Source organism: Asparagus officinalis, chromosome 2 (assembly GCF_001876935.1).
Source record: "Asparagus officinalis chromosome 2, Aspof.V1, whole genome shotgun sequence".
In the NCBI taxonomy this organism is placed as follows: Eukaryota; Viridiplantae; Streptophyta; class Magnoliopsida; order Asparagales; family Asparagaceae; genus Asparagus; species Asparagus officinalis.
The window spans coordinates 42,051,466-42,058,480 of NC_033795.1; the positions used below are offsets into that span (position 1 = coordinate 42,051,466).

A 7,015-nucleotide genomic window follows, 5' to 3' on the forward strand; every position below is an offset into this window, starting at 1 on the left:
AAATCGCTCTCGCAACCCAGATGACGACCGAAGAGCAACATCAGAAACGTCTCGAAGAACTCGAAATGCTCGACGAGAAACGTTTGGAAGCTCAGTAACACATTGAGTTCTACCAAGCCAGAATTTCCCGAGCATTTGATAAAAAGGTTCGTCAACGGAGCTTTAAAGAAGGGGACTTGGTCTTAACTGTCCGACGGCCAATGATCATTAATTCCAAGAAGAAGGGCAAGTTCGAGCCCAAATGAGAAGGACCATTTGTGGTAGAGATAGTCTATTCAAACGGCGCATATCGCCTTATTACCAAGGAAGGCGCCCGACTTATGATGCCGATAAACAGTAAGTTCCTGAATAAGTACTACCATTAGCACATTTAGGATAACCTATGTATCGGGAAGTTCCTGGAAGAATACTACGTGTGGTATTCTTAGGGATAACCCAATTGCTATAAAAGTAATAAATAAGAAATCCACACTTGGACTCTGAATGTATTCAAAGTTGAAGCGTATTTTATTATTGATATCGAATTCACCAATTCTCATGAATTCTTTTGCTGAGATGAGATTCGATCTTTTTTTTTGATAGATCAATCTTTTCTCACAAAATCCCACACTGATCAAATCAATTGACGGTGAGCCCACCAAAATTTTTATCCACCAATTCTTGACAATTTTCAAAACTTGACGTGTTAAGTCCTAATCACTTAACATCAAAATCCTCCATCGAGTGGTTAGTACAAGTCAGTATTCCTACTGTTATCTGCATTCCACTCTAATTGCTTTCAGGTCAAACCTATAAAAGTTAGGGCCAAAGCCAGATTCCCCTCTCGATTCCTTCCACGAACGAGAGGTCCACTTTCAAATTGAGCGATCAAACCTATAAAAGTTAGGATTGCCTCCAACCTCACTTGATCAAACCTGCAGATAGTTAGGACCAAGATCGAGTCATCTCTTTTGATAAACGAAAGACTTCCATCTTTTCCTTTTCAGCCAAACCTATAAAAGTTAGGATCAAAATCGGAATTTCACCTCAATAAATAAGAAATTCTTTTCTTGAATCAAACAACCAATCCTATAAAAGTTAGGGTTACTTGAATCTTTCCGATTCTCGGAGTGGAGATCCCACTCCTAGTTTTACCTTTCCGGATTCTGGGGGTGGAGATCCCACCTCGAGTCTCCTTTCCAACTGAAGATAGAATATAAAATTCTTCCTCTTCAGTGTTGGGAGATAGAATATAAAATTCATCCTCTCTCATTTTTGGGTTCGTCTTTATCCTAAACAAAACCTGGGGACAGAATATAAAATTCTTCCTCTCCAGCATCAGGTTTGTCTTTGCCCTGAGAAAAGACACAGTTCTCAACTTCAAATCCGTGCACTTCATGCATGGGGAATTTTATCTCGACTCCTAAATAGAGATAAGTCTACGCCTAACACGCGTTGCCGGTTTAGTCTTTCACCAAGTGAAAAAGACACCAGAATACGAGTCTGGGGAATTTTATCCCGAATCCTAAGTAGGGATGAGTCGGCGCTTAATACGCGTTGCCGGGTGCCATATTCCCGTAAGAAATGGTGAAATCTATGTATTCAAAAGCATAACGCCAAGTCTAAGAAGAATTAACTCTCTTAGCACAACGTTACATGTGAAACGGGTTCTAATAATTCACATGCTAGCCCGATTCAAACGGTAATCGGTAAAGGCATATCAAATCCGTTGAAAGCTGGGGGTTTGCCAAAAATCCTAAGTCAGCGCCTAACACGCGTTGCCGGATGTCATATTTCCGTAAGAAATGGTGAAGTCTATGTATTCAAAGTCATAGCATAAAGTCTAGGTGAATTAATTCTCTTGGCACAACGTTACATGCGGAACGGACCAAAGCAATCTGCATGGTAGTCCGACTCAAACGGTAGTTGGTAAAGGCTCATCAAACCCGTTGAAGGCTAAGGGTTTGCCAAAAATCCTACGAGTATTATGGTTGATTATTCCAGACGGAGTAAGACATCATAATAAAAGAGACATAATGAACGAAAAAGAAATATCTTCTATTAATAAAAATTGAGTTTGCAGGTACAAGAGTTATGATCAATCTACATGAAGTTTGTGACTACGGATTTGCTGCTCAAGTCTAGTTAACTCCTCTGTATAAGTTCGCTCAAGCTCGCACTGCAATTCAACCTTGAAGGATTCCTCGGTAAGGGATAACGTTTTCGCAGCTTCTTCTTTGATCTTGACTAACTTCTGTTCCGAGAGCCCCAACTTCCCGGATATCACGACCTGTGAGCGCTCCAAATCAGCCTTCGTCTTCTCCAAGATAACTAGGGCCTCCTCCTCTGCCTTGAGCTCCTCTTTGAGTCTCTCTATCTTAGCCTCACCTAACGTAATAGAGGATTTGAGTTGACACAAAGATGTTTGTTTCTCAGCAAGGGCGGCTTTCATCTGATCCACCCGACTTTATTGCGCTTGAATCTCAAGCCCAGCGGAGGCTCGAATGTCGTGCCATACTTGTAAACAAGATTCCATCTGGGCGGCTATGTACGTTGAAGTACCAGCAGTCTTCAACTCTTGTAACCGTTGGAACTCGCACTCTAGCCGGTCCAAGTCGCCAGCTATAGCTTGCGCCAGATCCAGAGAGCCCGCTTTCTCTATAGCATTTATTTTGGCGGAAAGCGTTGGTCTAAATTGATGGAAGGAAAGTCCACGGACGAGAAGCATATCAATCATCGCATTCACAAAGAAGAAGAGAGAGTCAATTTCTATGCAAAGCAGAGCTTGATCTGGGTCATCATCAGATAGCAGAGCCTTGACCATATCATTGAGCCGAGAAGACGACCCTACGAGGACAGAGAGGGGGTGCATTATGCAATATGATATGATAAAAGTCGAATTCATAAGCGGGAAATTACAAGGGCTTACCGATGAAAGATGGACGCTCCCTCTCAGGCGACTGAGTAGCTGAGCGGGTCCTCGGGAGGCGTGATCTCCTCGTCGACATAACTAATCTGCAATGAGGACCAACAATTCAATTATTCAGAGAAATTGGGAAGTATAACATTAAAAAGGGAAATTGTGAATCTTTAACTGAAATTCTACAAAATGGAATTTTCTAGTTAAAGGTCCAATTAAACCTATACGACATTCTCAATTCAAGTTAAAGTGAGAAGAAAATCAAATATACAAGTCAAGCAAAATCTCGGCTACACTCAAATATAAGTTAAGGGGCTTGAATCTCACTCTCGACCAAATGCAAATCAAGAAGGTCAGTTTTATTCAAAAAAAAAGTCAAGTGTAAAACAACAACTGCGGCTTTGGTACTTTCCTCAAGAATTCGACACTGGTTCATGCTCTCAAGTGTCTTAAGATCAGTTCACATTCATTATCGAACTCAAGACTCAAGCTTCGCGTACACGATCAATTCATTCCCACCAACAGTCGCTCGAATTTCACATGGCCCTCATTAATAAGAAAAGTTATCTTGAAGATTCTGCTGGAAACTATTCATAGTAAAATTAAGTGCGACAAAAGATGGTTCTCTGATCTTTGAACAAGGATGGCATGATTTTATATTGGGTCATTCAAGGTCTTTGGGAGAAATTGTTGTATTTAAGCATACCGGTATACATCAATTCACTGTCCAAATTTATGGCACTAGTGGCTCTGAGAGATTTCAGTTCATAGGAGAAGGAAATAGCAACACACGAAAAAGGAAAGAGAGCAAGAATGAAGCTCCCCCTAATATATCACCTCTAAGTAAAGCTAAGACAAACTGCGAAGCTCCAGAGAGAAATCATCATGCTTCTGATCAAGATGCTGGCAGAAAGTCTCCCATAGTCTTGTCTGAGAATGATAAAGTTATATAAAAAAAAGAACTTACTAAAGATGGATCTAACAGATGGGTAAAAAAAAATCAGCAAAAATAACACCGAAAATAGAAAGAAAAAAAATCTGAGTGTGGATAGAAGGACAACCAGGAGGTGCTTGTATGCTACTGAGAGAAAATCGTCGAATGTGCACAAGGAGGCAGAATGTGAGCAAGTGATATTCAAAATACCTCCAGGGTTCTTTTAGTCTCATAAAGCATCGAATGAAAGGAAAATGTCTATGAATAAGCAAACAATGCAAGCAGAATGCAGCAAGGATGTGAAAGAAGATTTGAGTTAAAAAAAAAAAACTGGTCTGTGATAAATACGAGTTCTTGAGATACAAAGGCAAATGATAAAAAATTTGGCTGATCAGTGTCGTAGCCACAAAAGACCCAAGCTTGTTTCCAGATGACCCAGAATTGTTTCAACGTTGGATAATAATAATGAGAGTGAGATTAGAACCGAGATTGACGACTGGGCAATAGCCACACCTCTTTTCTCTAATCCAGTGCGGAATTCTCACAAGAGCATAATGTATTTATGAAAAATCAAACAGAAATTAGGGTTGAAATCAAACTGGAATTGATGAAGACAGCTAAAAACTTGAATCATGAAGCTTACCTGGATTCGAAGAGGAATCGAGAAGAGGAGAGGCCCGTCGGAACAAGATCAACCGATGCTCAGACCCAAACCAAAAATCACGGAACCCTAGCTTGCCTTGCTTGTTGATTTGAGGAAGTTGAGGGGTTTGAAGGAGAGGGCATCTCCAATAATGATCTTAGTTTTTCCCTATATTTGAGGAGTAAATATTTCATCTTAGGAAATAGGGAGTCAAATAAGAAGCAAGTGCTCCAATAATGCTCCCCAAATGACTCCCTATATTATTATATTTTCTATTATTGTACTATGTTATTGTATTTTTTTGTCAATACTTTATGTATATTTGTGTTTGCAATCAATGATATGTCCAAAAAATAACAAAAATGATAACATATTATTGTATTGTAGATATAGGGAGTGTCTCTTCTTGTCTTTGATTTGAAATACCAAATCAAGGACCCTATATTTGGAATACCATATAGGGAGCTTGTTGGAGCCAAATATTCATCTCATACTCCTTAATTTTGAGCTAGGACATGGGATATGGAGTCTCTTGGAGTTGCTTTAAGGGATTTAAAGGGGCTTGAGAGAGTTTTGATCTTGTTTTAAACTCTTGAAGGAGAAGAAGTCTAAGGCTGTTTGTTTGCCTAAAAAAATTGGGAAATTAAAGAATAGGAAAACTTGTATTATGGTTGTTTGGTTGGCTAAAAAAAGAAGGAAATCAAATAATAGGGGATGAGATGAGATGAGTTGTCACCATATTATTGGATGATGTGAGTGACTTTTTAAGAATACTTGTTTTGAAGTTGTTTGGTTGGTTAAAAAAATAAGAAAATATATTATAAGAAACCTATTTCCTATAATAGTTTCTTTTTTGTATTTGGTTCATTCTTAAAAATAAGAAAATAGATGAGATAAGATGAGTTGTTTGTAAATTATTAGATGATGTGATCCACACTTAAGGAAATCAATTTCCTTATTTTTTGAGGAAATGTGTGGAAATAAAATGTTAATGAGATGAGATGAGTTGTCACCATATTATTGGATGATGTGGGTGATTTTTAAATATGAGATGAGATGAGTTGGATGATGTGACCCATTTCTTGTGTTTGGTTTATTTTTAAAAGTAAGAAAAGAGATGAGATGTGATGAGTTGTGAATAAAAATAATATTTTATTGATAAAAGTGTATGGATTTCCTTTTCTTGGGGTGAGTTTTAGAGATAGAAATGGATAAAAATAATATTTTAATGAAAAAAATACATGGATTTCCTTTTCTTGGTTTTTAGGAAACCAACCAAATAGCCCAAGAAGCCGAATTTGGGAGAAAGGAATTTTGAGGGGGAAGGAGTCTTCTTGAAGCTGAAGATTTTTTTTTTTTAGGGAGTAGAGTTCTGACACGATTATAAAGTGAAGAGGAAGAAGAAATGATGGGTCTTTTAACATTTAGGGGGTGTTTGTTTCAAATCCCAAAATTTATAGATATGGATTTCACCATAGAATTCGAAATCCATAAATTTTTTTGTGGGTTTTGGGATCTCTAAAATTTTGTTTGTTTCATCAATATTTTAGAATTTGGAATACTATAATTTATAATATTTTGTTTCTTTCATCAATATTTTGGGATTTGGAATACTATTATTTATAATATTTTGTTTGTTTCATCAATATTTTAGGATTTGAAATACTGTAATTTTTAATTTATACGTATAATTTATTTTATGATATTTATTATATATTATTATGCAATATCACATACTATATTATATAATAGTACAAAATATATATTATAATATTATATAATATTTTAATAACATATATTATTATATAATATATTATATTAAGCTGAAGCATATTTTATCCAATTATATTATAGTGTATTATATTAAACCAATATAATAATATACAACTAATATAACAATATTATTATATATATATTATGATATAATATAATATATTATACTACATGATACCTTTTAATATATATTATTGTAATTATCATGTAATATTAATATAATATAATATATATATATATATATATTATATATATATATTATATTATATATAAAATATATATAATATATATATATATATATATATATATAATATATATATATATACTATATATATATTATATAATATAATATTATATATTATATATATATTTATATACATATTTATAATATTATATATATATATATATATATATATATAGTATATATATATATATATATATATATAATATATATATATATATAACACTATATATAATTATAATATAAAATGCTACAGTAATTTACTACAGGCATGAACATTGATTCTTGTATATAATATATATATTATATATAATATATGGTTATATATATATATATATATATATATATATATATATATATATATATTATATAGCAAGACTCCTATCAACTTAAGTTGATGGTCCACCAAAGTTTGTAGCCACACATTTATTATTATAAATACTTTTTATAATACAAGGATCCCTAGGCAATATGAGTGGTAAAACTTTGGTGGACACACTATTCCTATCACTTAAGTTGACACAA

The 7,015-nt window shown here is 34.7% G+C and overlaps 1 long non-coding RNA gene across 1 annotated transcript; it reads right to left on the reverse strand.

Annotated features, from left to right (window-relative positions):
* Positions 2,041-4,612, reverse strand: LOC109829511. Its single transcript, XR_002244050.1, has 3 exons — positions 4,477-4,612; positions 2,909-2,994; positions 2,041-2,826 (listed from the first exon to the last, which is right to left on the reverse strand). It is a non-coding gene; the product is annotated as an uncharacterized LOC109829511 (long non-coding RNA).